This window comes from Capricornis sumatraensis, chromosome 4 (assembly GCF_032405125.1).
Source record: "Capricornis sumatraensis isolate serow.1 chromosome 4, serow.2, whole genome shotgun sequence".
NCBI classification, from domain to species: Eukaryota; Metazoa; Chordata; class Mammalia; order Artiodactyla; family Bovidae; genus Capricornis; species Capricornis sumatraensis.
Genome location: NC_091072.1, coordinates 70956955 through 70975330, shown reverse-complemented (window position 1 = coordinate 70975330; position 18376 = coordinate 70956955). Strand labels below are relative to the sequence as shown.

Sequence of the window (18376 nt, the reverse complement as noted above, 5' to 3'; positions counted from 1 at the left end):
TAAATCTGGGTTCTGTTGGCTACTATAGGGGAAGAGCTTCCCTCATAGCTCAATCAGTAAAGAATCTATCTGCAATGCAGGATTTGATTCCTGGGTCAAGAAGATTCCCTAGAGGAGGAAATGGCAACCCACGCCAGCATTCTTGCCTGGAGAATCCCATGGATACGGAGCCTGGCAGGCTACAGTCCATGGGGTCGCAAGAGTTGGACACGACTTAGCGACTAAACTGCCACCATAGGGAAAGAGAGTTCCGGCCCTAGCTTCCAGGACTTTTATGATATTTTCACCTTGAACCTCTACTGGAATTTCCTCTGAAGCAGAAGGAAGGGACGACCACTTTCCATATAATGCTTAAATATGAGTGAGGAGAAAAGATATTCTTCTCTTCCATATATTTAGGTTTAAAAGACAAAATACCAACAAAAGAATTAAATTTGGTGGGGAAAGAAAGAGTAGAAAAACAAAAGAAAGAAGAACTTCCCAACAAAGTGGATTATTGAGATGACTGAAAGAAACTGTGGTGTGTGCCTTAGCAGCATATATACTAAAATCAGAAAAAGGAGATTTCCTGGTGGTCCAGTGGTTAAGACTCTGTGCTTCTACAGCGGGGGGCCTGGGTTCAATCCCCGGTGGGGGAGCTAAGAGCCTGCATGCCCAACAGTGCAGCAATAAACAAATAAATAAATATTTAAAATTAAAAATAAAAGTATTTGGAATAATACCGGAGAAGATTAGCATGGCTCCTGTGCAAGAATGACATGCACATTCATAAAGGAAATTGTGTCGTTTTATCTGAGAAACTAGAAGAATTAGGTCAATTATCAACTGTCTGCATGATTTTGGAGGTGATGAAACAGATGTGGAGACCTCCAAAGTTCTGAAGGCCTAAGACTCAGTGATTTCAGAACAGGAATTAGCTGGAGGGAACCAGAGGGACATGAACTCATTTTTCATGTCTCTTACTACGGCTGCATGCCTTTCTGGTTTCTCAAAAAAACTTTTTTTTTTTTTTGCTTTTCTGATTCAGAGATAGAAAACCTTGAGGAAAATGAAGATGAAGTTTATTCACCTAGATGTGCACATGGAATTTTGTGATCAATTCTGATATGATTTTCATATCTAGATAATTAAGGTGAATTTTCATATAGACTTTGGGCAAAGTCTTTATTCCTGATTTGTGGATTATCCACTTGGTGGGTTTTTGCAGACTCCATACTTGCACTGCCTTGGGTTTGGCAGAAACAATGTGTCAGAAAGAAGATCAGGGGGACTTCCCTGGTGGCCCAGGGATTGAGAGTCAGCCTTGCAGTGCTGGGAACATGGGTTTGATAACTCCTGGTCAGGTTACTAGGGCTTCCCTTGTGGCTCAGCTTGTAAATGATCTGCTTGGAATGCGGGAGACCTGGGTTCGATTCCTGGGTTGGGAAGATCCCCTGGAGAAGGGAACGGCTACCCACTCCAGTATTCTGGCCTGGAGAATTCCATGGACTGTATAGTCCGTGGGGTCGCAAAGAGTCAGACATGACTGAGCAACTTTCACGGGAACTAATATCTCACGTGCTGTGGAGCAATTAGGCCCCACAACTGGAGAGCCCATGCACTGCAATGAAGATTCCCGCATGCCACAACTAAGACCCAAGGCAGCCAAATAAATAAATGAATTTTTAAAGAAACAGAAAGACCACGAGGGGTAGACACAGATGGGATGTTTGCAAATGTGTGTATGTGAGCAACTTTGTGTAGGTAAAGTAATATGCATTTATTTCACTCACTTTTTTTGGTAACAAAGCACTGCAGATGGTGATTGCAGCCATGAAATTAAAAGACGCTTACTCCTTGGAAGAAAAGTTATGATCAACCTAGACAGCATATTGAAAAGCAGAGACATTACTTTGCCGACTAAGATCCGTCTAGTCAAGGCTATTGTTTTTCCTGTGGTCATGTATGAATGTGAGAGTTGGACTGTGAAGAAGGCTGAGCGCCGAAGAATTGATGCTTTCGAACTGTGGTGTTGGAGAAGACTCTTGAGAGTCCCTTGGACTGCAAGGAGATCCAACCAGTCCATTCTGAAGGAGATCAGCCCTGGGATTTCTTTGGAAGGAATGATGCTGAAGCTGAAACTCCTGTACTTTGGCCACCTCATGCGAAGAGTTGACTCATTGGAAAAGACTTTGATGCTGGGAAGGATTGGGGGCAGGAGGAGAAGGGGACGACAGAGGATGACATGGCTGGATGGCATCACTGACTCGATGGACGTGAGTCTGAGTGAACTCCGGGAGTTGGTGATGGACAGGGAGGCCTGGTGTACTGCGGTTCATGGGGTCGCAAAGAGTCGGACACGACTGAGCGACTGAACTGAACTGAACTGAACTGAATTACATTTTGAGCTTATGTTTATTTGGGAGTCTGCTTAATAGTGGCCTCTACCACTAGATAGTAAGCTTCATGCAAGACTTATATTTATTTCATGCACCCTTTCACACTCAACATTTGTCATAGGACTGAGCACATAGTAGCCAGTCAACAAATGAAAGAATTCTGTGTGCCTCTGCTCTTATCTGCTGGTTTGGATAGTGAGAAGTGCCTTTCCAGGGGCTGGGAGGAATCTGTATTATGGCAAGTGGAGGAATCAGAGACGAGCCACAGACTGAGATCAGATCTCTCCAGGTGAGGCTGGCAGCCCGAGGCCAGATCCCTTGACATCCTCTGCCCATCACTAGCTGCATCTTGTGGTAATACCTAGGGCACAGGCCAGGGAGTGATCCAGGGCTATCAGAATAGACATCTTATTCCAGCGGCAATTGTTCCAGATGTAGCAGGGTTCCCAGCCCACTGACCTGCTGGGCACTGGGGGTGGGGTGGGGGGGCTGGTGGCATGAGTCAGAGAGGAATGTGGGGCTGGTTGTTTGGGAGTTTCGCTCTGTGAGGAGAAGCCGGTTCCCCATGCTTGTCAGTTCCCTAATGGCATCCCCAGGGCAGAGCCTAGAAACAATCAGTTGAAGAAGACATACTGAGCAGCCACAGTCTCCTGAATCCCCCAGGATGTTGATAGGAGAAGAATTTAAATGGATATTAGTGGGCAGAGGACAATCCATAGACCATGAAAGTATTATCAGGTGTTTCAATGGAAAGGATGTTTGAGAGCTCATCTTATCCATACTTCTGCCTTCATCTAAATCTCTTTTTCCCTTGAAGATTTTTTTGGCCTATAGCATGGAGGCCTTACCATGGCAGTGGGAGCTTGGTGTAAATTCTCCCAGGTCCCATTTCCTCATCTCCCTGCTGGGACTGAGTGAACGCACCAGACAGATCCTCACAGCTATTCCCTACCTCTTCACACGGCGTGCAGCGGTGGGCCGTGGCTGCAGGTGTGGAGAGGCCCTGGTTCTTGGGTCTTATTGGAGAGGGGACCTATGAATCTTGTAAATGTGATGACATCGGCAATGACAGACTCTTCAGCCGCCTGCTAGTCTGTAATTGAAGCCAGGAATTCAGCACACGCTCGGACACACCCAGCCTTCACGGCAGGTTCCCAGAAGCGGGTTCCTGCACAGCCACCAGGCTAGGAGGACCCTCACTGAACCAACGCTCCCTGACAAGCTCCAGGGCCTCAGAGCTGTCTCCTAAATCCCCAAACCAAGTGATAATCTTATTCTTCTTTCTGTTTCCATTCCCAATGGTGCCTAAATTGTTGTTGCAAGTTATTCCCAATTGTTAAATCCCCAGTAAATGAGATTCAATCTCCGTGATAGCATCATGGGATGTTCTTTCACTTTGATTTAGCTGAAAATTTTTTTGTTATAATCAGAGCCTAAAATTGATCAAGCCAGAAAGCATCTACACTGCTTTGAAGCCCCAGGCAAATAGGTTGGGGATTTTTCCTGCTGTTCTCCACCTCTCTCCATAATGAGATGCTTTGTTTCAGTGAATGAATCGGCCTTGATCCAGACTTTCAGACTCTATGACAGGACATTTCAACCCTCCCTCTGCCTCTAGGCAGGACTGAATTTAACTCATCCCAGACTGAAGACTGTCTCTTCTAGACCTTGTTTCAAGATTTCCTCAATTTTCAGCATCTTCTGGTTGAATGTGCACAACTCTTTGCCTTTGCTGTCTAATTTCAATTTCCTTTGGCAATTCTAACCCATTACTTGTCACTGTGAAAAGGGAGATCCAGGGAATTCCCTGGCAGTCCAGTGGTTAGGAGCTGGCACTTCCACTGCGGGGGGCCTGGGTTCCATTCCTGGTTGGGGAATTAAGATCCCGTAAGATCGCCTGGTGTACCCTGCCCACCCCCTCACCCCGCCACCCAAAAAAAAGGAGATCCAGGTGTCTTTTAGAACTCTCCAGCTGAAAGTTCTCCATTCTTTCATAAAGCTTCTCAAACATTAGTTTAGTTTCATGTCTGTCTTCCTTGTACCAGCAGGGGAAGAGGAAAGCTATTTGAATTTTGCCTCATTACCTGAGCACTGTTGACCTGAGCTAGTGGTCCACATTTTTGTCACTTTGTTATTGTGCCCCAACCCCAATTTATCTTATCCTTTCTTTGGAATGAGGCCTCAGATGGAGTTTTCTCTGTCTGGGATGCCTTTCCATCTCTCATCATTCCTGACTTTCTGTTACTTTAAGACCCTGTTTCATTTTCTCTCTCTCTCCCTGTCAATTGCCTTTCCTAAGTGCATTTGTGTTCCCAGTCCTTCTGATTCCCTCTCTCAGCAATGTGAAGAACTTCATTCAGCTGGCCTCAAGATCTGCACTCACTTCATTGTCTTTAATACGAAGTCCAGATGAAAAAAGTCTTGAGGAGCAGACAGGAGACCAGTAGCAGAGTATTACAAGGGTGTAGGAGGCAATGGCGCCCCACTCCAGTACTCTTGTCTAGAAAATCCCATGGATGGAGGAGCCTGGTGGGCTGCAGTCCATGGGGTCGCTAAGAGCCGGACGTGACTGAGGGACTTCACTTTCATGCATTGGAGAAGGAAATGGCAACCCACTCCAGTGTTGTTGCCTGGAGAATGCAGGGACAGAGGAGCCTGGTGGGCTGCCATCTCTGGGGTCGCACAGAGTCGGACACGACTGAAGTGACTTAGCAGCAGCAGCAGAATAGCACAGAAGTCAAGAACCCCAGGGTTCTACTGTGGGTCTGTAACTCTGGGCAACTCATAACCTCTCTGGCCTTTCAGTTAATTGTTTGGACAGGGAAGTGTTGCATTAGGTCATCTCTGAGACAGCTTTAAACTTGAAATATTATGAATTTGTGTTTTCCTTTCCTTCTTGGTCTCCTCCAAAATTATTGACAGAACTCTACAAGCAGGGAAATCAGAGAATAAAAGAAACATAAATTCAGAAACATGATTGGAACTCACAGAGGAAGAACCATGTGAAGACCAAGGAGAAGATGGCCACCTGCAAGCCAAGGACAGAGGCCTCAGAAGAAGTTAAACCTGCCAACACCTTGATCTTGGACTTTTAGCCTCCAGAACTAAGAAATTAGTTTCTATTTTAGCCAAAAAAAAGGAGCAAGAGAGATACCTAACTAGTAGGGGTTTGAAAATGCCATTTTAGTGTGTAAGTAGTGCTGGTGGTAATGACTGGGAATTTGTAGCAAGGACCAGGGAGGGCAATCTTGTATACAGAAATACCTGTGATATGTTTTAGAGGGTAGGGAAGTAGCTATGGCCTAAGCCTTACATCCTCTATACAGTGACCCTGTATCCTAGAAATATGCTTATTCTACCTCGGGAAGATGGGCCCACCTTCACTAGAGTCACTAAAAAAGACTACATGTAGTTTTTACTCATTTCTTTCTTAGAAACCCCTAAGTCCTATGTGAGTAAATAAAGAAGACTAGCTCTTATCTGGAGCTAAAAAAAAAAAAAACACCCTTCATTTTCTTAATGGAACTCAAATTTCTTCTATGTTATATTGGCTGTTATGCTTCATAACAATCCCTGTAAAATAAAAGGGCATAAAACCCAATCATTTATAAGGTTATGCGGCTGTGTGTGTGTGATTCACGTGATTACTACTGTTAACTAGAAGAGACCTAGAGAATGTCTCACTGACCATGTCACTTACCCTAAGCAGAGACAGACCGACATTAGTTTAAATATCTGGACGGCTTAGATATTTTTAAAGAGCTAAAGGAGTTGGGGGGAGATGAATATTTATGAAATACCTACTCTATGCTGAGTATTATTAAAGACTCTTTATATACCATTTTGGCCTAAATATAAGGTGAAGTTGTATCTTCCCAAAATAAGTTCCCAGAAAAGAAGTTGGTTTATATATGAATCCTCATAAAATAATTGTAGAATATGGTTTTAATTACTTGAATTTGAAAAATTAGGTTCTTTTTTTGGGAAGACACATCAGCCAGAAAAAACAACAAACAACCCCGCCCCCCCAATAAAAACAGAATCAATGCTACTTTGAATTGCTTATAGAGGCTATTTAATGGAATCTGTTAAAACAGGCACAACACAACAAAAACCACTTCAGTTTCTGGAAACATGACAGGCTAGGTTATTTGAATCAACTTTCCTGCTGAAAACAACTAACAATGCTAGATGAAATACTTGAAACATCTTAAAAGCATCAAAAAGCTGACAAGATAGTAAGGAAATATCAGGCCAAACTTAATGGAAGGTGAAAATTCAAAGTGGTAAGTGGAATAAAGAGGCAAGTTTTGACCAGAAGGTATTTGCTGATTAAGGCAAATTCAACTCTGGTCTCAGAGGTTAAAACTCAGGATTGGCTAATGCGGGGAGCCTGATAGGAAACCTTTCCTATAACATACTGAAGAATCAAGGGGTTACATCCTTAGCGTAAGGGTGAAACAGAAGTAAACCTAATTTTCCTTCTACCTCCTGAAGGATTGCAAGAAAGTGTCCCTGGTGCTGAACACAGCAGGGGGGATATTCTGAGCCAGCCGGATTTGTAGCCAAATTTGCATTACCTAGGTAATCAAAGAAAACCTTAAACCTTGAATTTTACAATAATGCAAAACAAGTATTTCTCTAGGCACCTGGCAAAGGTAAAATGCAAATCCTCCCTCGGTGAAAACATGTTAATCCTAACCTTCAAAAATGCCCACAAATTATTCTTCAAAGGCAATGAATAAGCAAGCACACAGGGAGGGAAGGCACCATGAAAGAGAATCAGCAATAACCAGACAACAGAAACAGATTCTTGACGGCTTCAGATGCTGAAATTCTCAGGAATATAAGACAAGTTAGAAAACAGTTACAGGGAAAATATGAAAAGTCACCTAGGGGACTTGAAACAGAATTAAGTACACTAAGTACCCTACAGACAAGTGAGTTTTGTTCTGAGAGTGCCTTTGAAAGACCAATTTGTTCATAAGTCCAACAAAGTTAGCCTAGGTATCCAACTAACACAATTGGCTATATAGTACTGTGTGTAATAGGTTTATAATACTTTTCACACAAATAATACACAAGAAACAAACAAAAAATAAAGAAAACATTTTATTTATTTTTATTTTTGGTTGCACAGGGTCTTCGTTGCTCCACACAGGCTTTCTCTGGTTACTGCAAGCGGAGCTCACTCTTCATCGCAGTGCACAGGCTTTTCATTGCAGTAACTGCTCTTGTTGTGAAGCATCGGCTCTGGATGCAATGGCTTCAGTAGCTGTGGCGTGTGAGCTCCATGGTTGTGGCTCATGGGTTTAGTTGCTCTGTGAGGTGTGGAATCTTCCTGGACTAGAGATCAAACTCATGTCCCCTGCATTAGCAGGCAGATTCTTATCCACTGTACCACCAGGGAAGTCCTAAAGAAAACATTCTTAATCTTACAGCACAGCACCTTGTAAAGTACTGTTGTTGTTGTCATTCAGTTGCTCAGTTGTGTCTGACTCTTTGCAATCCCAGGGACTGCAGCACGCCAAGCTTCCCTGTCCATCACCATCTCCCAGAGCTTGCTCAAACTCGTGTCCATTGAGTTGGTGATGCCATCCAACCATCTCATCCTCTGTAGTCCCTTTCTCCTGCCTTCAATCTTTCCCAGCATCAGGGTCTTTTCTAATGAGTCGATTCTTCACATCAGGTGGCCAAAGAATTGGAGCTTCAGCTTCAGTCCTTCCAGTGAATATTCAGAATTAATTTCCTTTAGGATGGACTGGTTTGATCTCCTTGCAGTCCAAGGGACTCTCAAGAGTCTTCTCCAACACCACAGTTCAAAAGCATCAATCTTCGGCATTCAGTCTTCTTTATGATCCAACTCTCACATCCATACATGACCACAGGAAAAACCAGAGCTTTGACTAGATGGACCTTTGTGGGCAAAGTAACATCTCTGCTTTTTAACGTGCTAAGTTTGTCATAACTTTTCTTCTAAGAAGCAAGCGTCTTTTAATTTCATGGCTGCAGTCATCATCTGCAGTGATTTTGGAGCCCCAAAATATAAAGTCTGGCACTGTTGCCATTGTTTTCCCATCTATTTGCCATGAAGTGATGGGACTGGATGCCATGATCTTACTTTTCTGAATGTTGAGCTTTAAGCCAACTTTTCACTCTCCTCTTTCACCTTCATCAAGAGGCTCTTTAGTTCCTCTTTGATTTCTCCCATAAGGGTGGTGTCATCTGCATATCTAAGGATATTGATATTTCTCCCAGCAATCTTGATTCTAGCTTGTGCTTCATCCAGCCTGGCATTTCTCATGATGTACTCTGCATATAAGTTAAATAAACAGGGTGACAATATATAGCCTTGATGTACCCCTTTCCCAATTTGGAACCAGTCTGTTGTTCTATATCCAGTTCTAACTGTTGCTCCTTGACCTGCATACAGATTTCTCAGGAGGTAGGTAAGGTGATCTGGTATTCCCATCTCTTTTAAGAATTTTCCACAGTTTGTTGTGATCCACACAGTCAAAGGCTTTCTTGTAGTCAATGAAGCAGAAGTAGACGCTTTTCTGGAATTCTTTTGCTTTTCTTATGATCCAACAAATATTGGCAATTTGATCTCTGGTTCCTCTGCCTTTTCTAAATCCAGCTTGTACATCTGGAAGTTCTCGGTTTATGTACTGTTGAAGCCTGGAGTGGAGAATTTTGAGCATTACTTTGCTAGTGTGTGAAATGAGTGCAATTGTGCGGTATTGAACATTCTTTGGCATTGCCCTTCTTTGGGATTGGAATCTCCAATTTTTCCAGTCCTGTGGCCACTGCTGAGTTTTCCAAATTTGCTGGCATATTTATTCAGCACATTCACAGCATCATCTTTTAGGATTTGAAATAGCTCAGCTGGAATTCCATCACCTCCACTAGCTTTGTTCATAGTGATGCTTCCTAGGGCCCACTTGACTTCACACTCCAAGATGTCTGGCTCTAGGTGAGTGATCACACCATCATGGTTATCTGGGTCATGAAGATCTTTTTTTGTATAGTTCTTCTGTGTATTCTTGCCATCTCTTCTTAATATCTTCTGCTTCTGTTAGGTCCATACCGATTCTGTCCTTTATTGCACCCACCTTTGCATGAAATGTTCCCATGGTATCTCTAATTTTCTTGAAGAGATCTCTAGTCTTTCCTATTCTTTTTTTTTAAAATTTTTTTGCATTGTTCACTTAGGAAGGCTTTCTTATATCTTCTTGCTATTCTTTGGAACTCTGCGTTCAGATGGGTGTATCTTTCCTTTTCTCCCTTGCCTTTCACTTTTCTTCTTTTCTGAGCTATTTGTAAGGCCTCCTCAGACAATCATTTTGTCCTTTTGCATTTCTTTTTCTTGGGGATGGTTTTGATCACCGCCTCCTGTACAATGTCTATTTGTAAGGCCTCCTCAGACAATCATTTTGTCCTTTTGCATTTCTTTTTCTTGGGGATGGTTTTGATCACCGCCTCCTATACAATGTCTTGAACTTCCATCCATAGTTCTTCAGGCACTCTATCAGATCAGCTAGCATCGAATGAACAGACAAGAAGAGTTACTGACTTGAGGAGGGAGAGGAAGTGGGAGATGGTTGAACTGAAGGATCATCAGCAATAGGAGACAGAGGGCAAGCTGCAATTCACTCACATCTGACGTTGATGGAACACATGTTCTCATCTTTGAAAATTCACAATTGAAGGTTCATATGTAGAGGACTTACTGGAGAATGAATCTAACAGCAGATGGGATCATCCAGTTGAAGAGAGAACAGGCAAACTGAGAGATAAGTCAGAAAAAATCCAGAATGCAGCACAGAGAGACAGAGACAAAAATATGAAAATATAGAAGAGAGTTGAGTGATATGGAAGATACAGTGAGAAGACCTATCATATATTAATTAAAGTTCCAAAACAGAAGGAGAGAAATGATAGAGCAGAGGCAATATTTGAAGAGTTAATCACCCTACAGAATTTTCTAAAACTGCTTAGTGGCTAAGAAGCCCAATGAGTTCCAAGCAAGTTGAATAAAGCAACTCCATACTTAACTAGTGTCAGTGAAACTGCAGAATATGAAAAATGAAGAGTAAAAGAAAATAAGAAGCCAGGTAAGAGGACTGCTTACAAGGAAAGAGCTGAATTTGAATGTATTTTCCCATTGTAAACACCTAGAAAATACACATGAAAAGATATTCTCAAACATTGAGCCCAGAAGTGATGCAAGACTGTGATCCCTGAGAGAGGGACACAAACAAGGTGCATCCTATCCTCACCCTGGATTCCAGCCTGGAGGCAATGTGGAAACAGTAGCAGCAGAGACAGGAGGCATCAAGCAGAGTATGGGGGGTCACACCAAGCTGAGGTGGAAACTGGAGTTCGGGGAAGCTGAGACAGCTAGAATTGGTGGGTAAGAAGAGTTCAGAGGAGGAGTTATGCAGAGAAAGAGCTCCAGAAGTCTGCCTACAATCTCCTGGAATTTTTTGGATTAATACTAATCTGTGCCTGGGTAGGGTAAAACTCCATGATGCTGAGCAAAGAACAACAGCAGATAAGTGTAAGTTGGACAGTTCTTAGAATTTACACAGGACTGGGAAACATTCGGATTTCATTCACTTAGCCATCGTTGAACAGCTGGAGTAATCAGTGGAAATTCCAGAAGGATGATGCCTTAGTACCAAGGCTAAACTAACCCAGATTTATCCCTAACAGTCCATGTATGTTCCACAAGGACTTGACACCAAATGTTCACAGCAACCTTATTCATAATAGAGCTAAAACTGTAAACAACTCAAAAGTCCATCATCTGGTAAATGGATCACAAGTTGTGGGATACACACAATGAGATACTTCTCAGCAGCAAGAAGGAATAAACTATCAACACATGCAACTTCAGAATACTGGGAAGTGTATCTGAGTTTCTTTACATTATTCAACAGAGTTGTTACATTTTCTTTATTTATTTTCAGGAGTCTCTTGCAAAGTCTAGATATATGCTACTCAGAGTGTGGCTCATGACCCCAGTACTGGCATTACCTAGACCTTGGAAGAAATGCAGAATGTCAGCCCTACGTTGGACCTACTGAATCAAGACCCACATTTTAACAAGATCCTCAGGTGTTCTTTTATGTATTAAAATGTGCCCCCTTGACCCATTACTTCATGATTTAGTAAACGTGATTATAGTAAATCATATCCTTCTTGACTTAAAATTTTTCACTCTATCCTTACCCAGCCAAATTTTATCTTTGTAAATAAAGATCACTATTGTCCTAAGTCCGCCCCGCATCTCTTCCCTGGGCCATCCTTGACTTCATTTTGCCTTAGGGAGGAGAATCTAGGAGTGGATTCTTATTCTGTGTGTGGCCACCCCATTGTTTTATACAAAATTACATCTGAATGGTGTTCTGTAAGCATTCTAGTATTCTTGTGCTTCTAGTGCTGAAGAGCAGAGTTATGCCCTCTGATGACAGAGATATAAAAAATAAAATAAAATGAAAGATACTAAAATAAATAAATAAATATATATTCATCCCCCCCCCAAAAAAAAAAGTACAAACGCACATACACACTACTGATACAATATATAAAGTAGTGGCTCAGCAGTAAAGAATCTGCTTGCAATGCAGGAGATGCAGTTCAGGAAGATCCCCTAGAGGAGGAAACGGCAACCCACTCCAGCCGTCTTGCCTGGAGAATCCCATGGATAGAGGAGTCTGGCAGGCTACAGTCCATAGGATTGCAAAACGTCAGATACGACTGAGAACAAAAGCGCAAAATGAGAACGTGTGTATAGCACAGGGAACTCTACTTAATGTACTGTGGTGACCTGAACAAAAAGGAAATCCAAAAGGGAGGGGATATATGGATGCGTATGGTTGATCCATTTTTCTGGACAGTAGAACCTAATACAACTTTGTAAAGCAACTACATCTCAATAAAAATTAATTTTTAAAAGTATAAACTTACTTATGTAAAAAACAGAAGTAGAGTTACAGAAGTACAAAAGAAACTAAGAGGTAAGGGGGAAGAGGCAAACTGAGAGGCTGGGATTGACATATACACACCACTATATATAGAATAGACAAGTAATGCGGATCTACCACATGGCACAGGGAACTCTACTCAATACTCCGTAATGGCCTATATGGGCAAAGAATCTTAAAAAGAGTGGATATGTGTACATGTATAATTAATTCACTTTGTTGTACGCCTGAAACTAACACAACACTGTAAATCAACATGTACACACTGCTATATTCACAAATGGAACCTCAACAAGGACCTACCATATTGCACATGGAACTCTGCTCAGTGTTACGTGGCAGCCTGGATGGGAGGGGGATTGAGGGGAGAATGGATACACGTATATGTATGGCTGAGTCCCTTCGCTATTCACCTGAAACTATCACAAATTCTTAAGGCTATACCCCCATACAAAATAAAAAGTTTAAAATTTGAAAAAAACTATAGTCCAATAAAAATTATTTTAAGAAGAATAAACCAAATGATTAACAAAAAAGTCATGAAAGTCAGTCTCTGAGTTTTGGGATTTCCCAGTTTAAGGTCTAGTTTGGGAAAGTGCTCTCTCTTTCTCTCTCTTTCTCACACACACACACACACACACACACACACACATACACACACACACAGAGCAATAAAAGACTTAAGAACACTTAATAAGGTAATGTTTCAAAAGAGGCAAAGCAGAATAATGAAACTATATTTGTAACTGCTGAGCAGTCACAGAGCAATAGAGTTGTCACCACCGGGTTGAGTTAACAAGGGAAGTCTTCCTGCAAATAAGAAGTTTTATGTGGAGTTTAGGCAAACCAGAGTTTAAGTCATTACTGTGCAGTTTATTAGCCATATAATCGTGGGCAAAATGCCCAATCATTCCAAGTACCAGTTAACTCTTTTGTAAAATGTGGATAATCATACTACTTGCTTTAAAGGCTTTTTTAAAAATGTTAACTGAGGATGATATATGCAAAGTCTTCGGCACAATGCCTGGAACACAGTAAGCATTAAGAAATCTTAGTTATCATTATTTTTATAAGGAGAGGAATTTGCATTACTGGAGAAGAGCATTTTTGACATGAAGTCCTAAGGTTTTGCATGAGTGTGTCAGATACGAAAGAGAGGAGGCAGGGGACTTGAACCAGAGAAGAGATTCCATTTAGAAAGCCATTCGGCGGAGGGAAAGGGCTGAAGCAGCACAAGGGGTGAATTAAGCCCCAACTGAGGGGATCTGATTTGATGTGATGAACAACAGTAGCTACTGCATGACACAGCGACCCGATTGAAACAACTTTTATGGATTTTTTATTTCTTACCAGTAACTGGTTAATTGAAAGAAGGGATACACAATGGAATATTACTCAGCCATTAAAAAAGAATGAAATAATGCCATTTGTAACAATGTGGATGGACCTGGAGATAATCAACTCAGTGAAGTAAGTCAGAGAAAAACAGATATCATATGATATTGCTTATACATGGAATACAAAAAAAAAAAATGATACAGATGAACTTACCTGCAAAACAGAAATAGACTCACAGACATAGAAGACAAACTTATATTACCAAAGAGGATAGAGGGAGGACGGATAAATTAGGAGTTTGGGATTAAAATATATACACTACTATATATAAAGCAGATAATCAACAAGGACCCACTGTATAGCACAGGGTTCAGTATCTTGTAATAACCTATAATGGAGAAGGATCTGGAAAAGAAATATATATGTATAGCTGAATTACTTTGCTGTATATCTGAAACTAATACAACATTGTAATTTGACTATGTTTCAATACAAATTTAAAAAATAAAGAAGGGAAAGATCAGACACAAGAAAACATGAAAGATGGCTAGGAGTCTGTTGAGATAGTCCAGACAACCAATTTGGTTCTAGGCCAGGTTTAGGACTATAAGAATGATAAAGGAGTATGCCAGATTCAGCCTCTGGCAGGGGAGTCTGTTGTTGCTAGGAGTTCAGGGAGTTCAGCCCCAGTGAACAAGGTCCCTCAACTTGCAGACACGCCCAGACTGGCCCACCTTACACCTGCGCTCTATGTCTTTTGTCCCCTACCCTGGGGCTTCCATGCTGCTATTGATGCTTAAGAGGCTTGTGCACAGCGCACACGCACACACACACACATATACACACTCACATACATGAGATAGTTAACACCTCAAGGGACAAAAATTTAATAATGTGAGCTAGCAGTTAAATGTTTTCCTTCTTTCCCCCGGATAGACTGGGGCTACAGTTGCTTCACATGGCTCATTTGAAGACAGCTTCCCACGTGAAGCAACAACTTTTCAAGAAGCTGTGGTAAGCTATATAATGCAATCATTTTATTTAGTATTTACCTTTTAAATGTATTAATTGGCTGTATCAGGCCTCAGTTGTGGCATGCAGGATCTTTAGTTGCAACATGTGGGATCTAGTTCCCTGACCAAAAATTGAACCCGCGCCCTCTGCATTGGGAATACAGAGTCCCAAGCCACTGGACCACCCAGGACGTCCCAACACAATCCTTTTGGTTTGCTCCTTCTTTCTGCTTTGCTTTCCCCATCCTTCACTCTTGCTTTCCTGGAATTGTACTCCTCAATAAAATGTTACCACAGAAACTTCTACTTCAGGCTCTGATTTCTAGAGCCAAGAAATCAGAAGAGAAGAGCAGAATCTGAGAAATAAAAAGGTAAAAGAATGTGAGAGGTTTGGTGATAGTTTGATTGTATAAGGCAAAGATTAGGGGGAACTTAAAAATTAGCTCCACATTTCCGCAAACTGGAGGGAGTACTCTTCCTAGCAGTGAGGAAATGGGGGGAAGAGTTAACTCTACTGATTCATATGTGGGAGCATAAGGTGTCTCTACCACAAATAGATGGTTCCAAAGTCCCTGGTCTCCGGGGTCAGAGTCTTTTCCCAGTGTCCTCTTAGCACTATTTGACATGCGTACATTTGCTATGGGGGTGGGATAAGCTGGGCTTGTCTCCCGACCCATTTTTATGATATAAAGTAATAGACTAAAATAATAGTAATGCATCATGGAGACAGACTTACGAAATCACCTACCCTAACTTCAGCTTAATATAGTTTGACAACTTAACCTAGTGCATAGATACAACCAGGACTATTTCAAAAAGAGAAAAAAAAGAGAGCAGACTGAAATAGCAAAGCTATATTGGTCTAAACTGGTCTATACTGGGTCCAAAGAAACATGCTGCCCCCAATGAATTAGCAAGTTATGAGGGAGGAGATTTCTCTTGAAGAGCCTTCAAATATTTTTTCCCCAGCCCATTCATTAATCAACAACAAATATTAGCTCCAATTGTGAGTGGACCCCATCTGAGGTTCTCTGCAGGTGGATACTAAAGAAATGTTAGACATCATGTATCGTCTGAGGACATGAAATATGGTAGGAGGTTAAGGCTACATAGCATTAAATAAAACAGAGTAGGCAAGGCTAGAACAGACTGATGTATCCAGCCACTGTCTACTCCCAAGTAGCTCATATTTTTAAAAATTCAAATTGGCCACTTAATGGGAAGAACCATTTCTCATTAGAAAAGACCCTGATATTGGGAAAGATTGAGGGCAGGAGAAGAGAGTGACAGAGGATGAGATGGTTGGATGGCATCACCAACTCAAAGGACATGAATTTGAGCAAACTCCGAGAGATAGTGGAGGACCGGGAAGCCTGACATGCTGCTGTCCACAGGGTCACAAAAAGTCAGACACCACTTAACAACTAAACAGTGACAACAACAGCTTATTTCTTTATTTATTTGGGTGCACCAGACCTTAGCTGCGCCATATGGAATCTAGTTCCCCCACTATGGATCAGTCCCAGGCCCCCTGCCTTGGAAGCACAGAGTCTTAGCCATTGGAACACCAGGGAAGTCCCCCTAGTAGCTCAAATTTAATGTGCTCAAGAGTAGAACTCATCTGCTTTCTTTAAACTGCTCTATCTTTTGTAGACCCCATTTCAGTTGGGGGCATCCAGTTGCCTCTACCGGAAGCCAGGTCACCTTTATTGACTCCTTCCTCTTCTTCTCCCTCTCTACCATTGTTTAAATTACCAAATCCTTTCCTTTTAAACTCTTCTCAAACCTACCTCTAGAGAAGGCAGTTTACATTGACAAAAGTCTAGGCTAACAGTGTTTCACTTTAGAGATCACCATGAGGGGTCCTTTCAGACTCACATTCTTTTTCTAGGTCAGTGACTACCTTGATTTTAAAACCTAACAAAACCAGAAGCTGATCTTTACTCATTCATCTACAGGAAATTAACATAGGCTTTTAAAGATTTTCCGGTAGTCAAATACGGATGTGCGAGTTGGACCATAAAGAAGACTGAGCATCAAAGAATTGATGCTTTTGAATTGTGGTGCTGGAGAAGACTCTTGAGAGCCCCTTGGACTGCAAGGAAATCCAACCAGTCCATCCTAAAGGAAATCAACCCTGAATATTCACTGGAAGGACTGATGCTGAAGCTCCAATACTTTGGCCACCTACTGCAAACAGCCAACTTGTTGGAAAAGACCCTGATGCTGGGAAAGATTGAAGGCAAAAGGAGAAGGGGGCAGCAGAGGATGAGATGGTTAGATAGCATCACCAACTCAATGGACATGAACCTGAGCAAACCCCAGGAGATACTGAAGGACAGGGAAGCCTGGCGTACTACCATCCATGGACATGACTTAGCGACTGAACAACAACTTAAAGATAGCTGTGTATGTCAAACCACATGGCAGATGGAAAAGATGGTTGAGGGGCCCAAAGGTCCTGCCTGATGTTCATTCAGCTGCATTTTATTGGACATTTTTAGATTTTCCAAGACTCTGTGCTGCATATGCTGGTCTTAGGATAGTCAACTGCCAGGCTGTGGGGGGCAGAAAACTGGAGGGATGAGCCTGATACTCAAGTAAAGTAGTTTGACACCTAAATTACCAAGATAATTGCCTCTTTGTGGTCTTGGGCTAACCGACCCCCTTACTCCTGGAGCCACAGGAAATCTGAAAGTCATAATTGTCTGTGAGAAACCGAGTGGGGCGTCTGACAGGGGTGTCTGCCAGCATAGGAAACGAAAACAGACTGTTCCAAGTAGCAAATGAGTAATGTGCTCAGTGTGACAGGCAGGAAAACAGCCTCCATGGGAGTAAGCCAGGGGGGCTCTGATGATTTTCTCACTCTGCCTGTTTTCCAAATGTGGCTTGATTCATTTGCAAGTAACTCTATTTAACATACCCTTATCCCAGGCCTGCCAATAATTAAATCTCCATCCTGCAGGAAACATTCCCTAGTTCTCCTCATCCAATATTGGCTTCTTGTTTATTCTGTGTTTACATAGCACCAGGGACTCGATCTGTGTTGTATTTATTTGCACTATTTATATGTTGCTTTGTAAGTGTTTTTGAGCCATTTTCTATACATGGGCTATGTTTCCTTAAGTGAATTTATGAAGAAAGTCTTCTCAGTAGCTGTTTTCCCTTTTCTTTTATTTGCATTTTACAATGCTGTCATATGATATTGTCTCATAAAAATCTCCATGTAACTTCTTAATCCTTATCCACACATTGCCCTTTTCTTGCTGTTGACCACAAGTATGAAATCAATGGGCTTCCCGGGTAGCTCAGTTGGTAAAGAATTTGCCTGCAACGCAGGAGACCCCGGTTTGATTCCTGGGTTGGGAAGTTCCACTGGAGAAGGAATAAGCTACCCACTGCAGTATTCTTGGGCTTCCCTGGTGGCTCAGATGGTAAAGAATCCACCTGCAATGTGGGAGACCTGGATTTGATCCTTGGGTCGGGAATACCCCCTGGAGGAGGGCATGGCAACCCACTCCAGTATTCTTACCTGGAGCATACCCACGGACAGCGGAGCCTGGTGGGCTTACAGTCCATGGGGTTGAAAAGAGTTGGACACCACTGAGCACCTAAGCACAGCACATGAAATCAATGCTACACGTGCAGTCAGGATACA

The 18376-nt window shown here is 42.1% G+C and overlaps 1 non-coding gene across 1 annotated transcript; it reads left to right on the top strand.

Moving 5' to 3' along the window:
• Nucleotides 1-687: 687 nt before the first annotated feature.
• On the top strand, nt 688-789 carry LOC138079390 (U6 spliceosomal RNA). Its single transcript, XR_011144868.1, has one exon. It is a non-coding gene; the product is annotated as a U6 spliceosomal RNA (small nuclear RNA).
• Nucleotides 790-18376: the final 17587 nt, after the last annotated feature.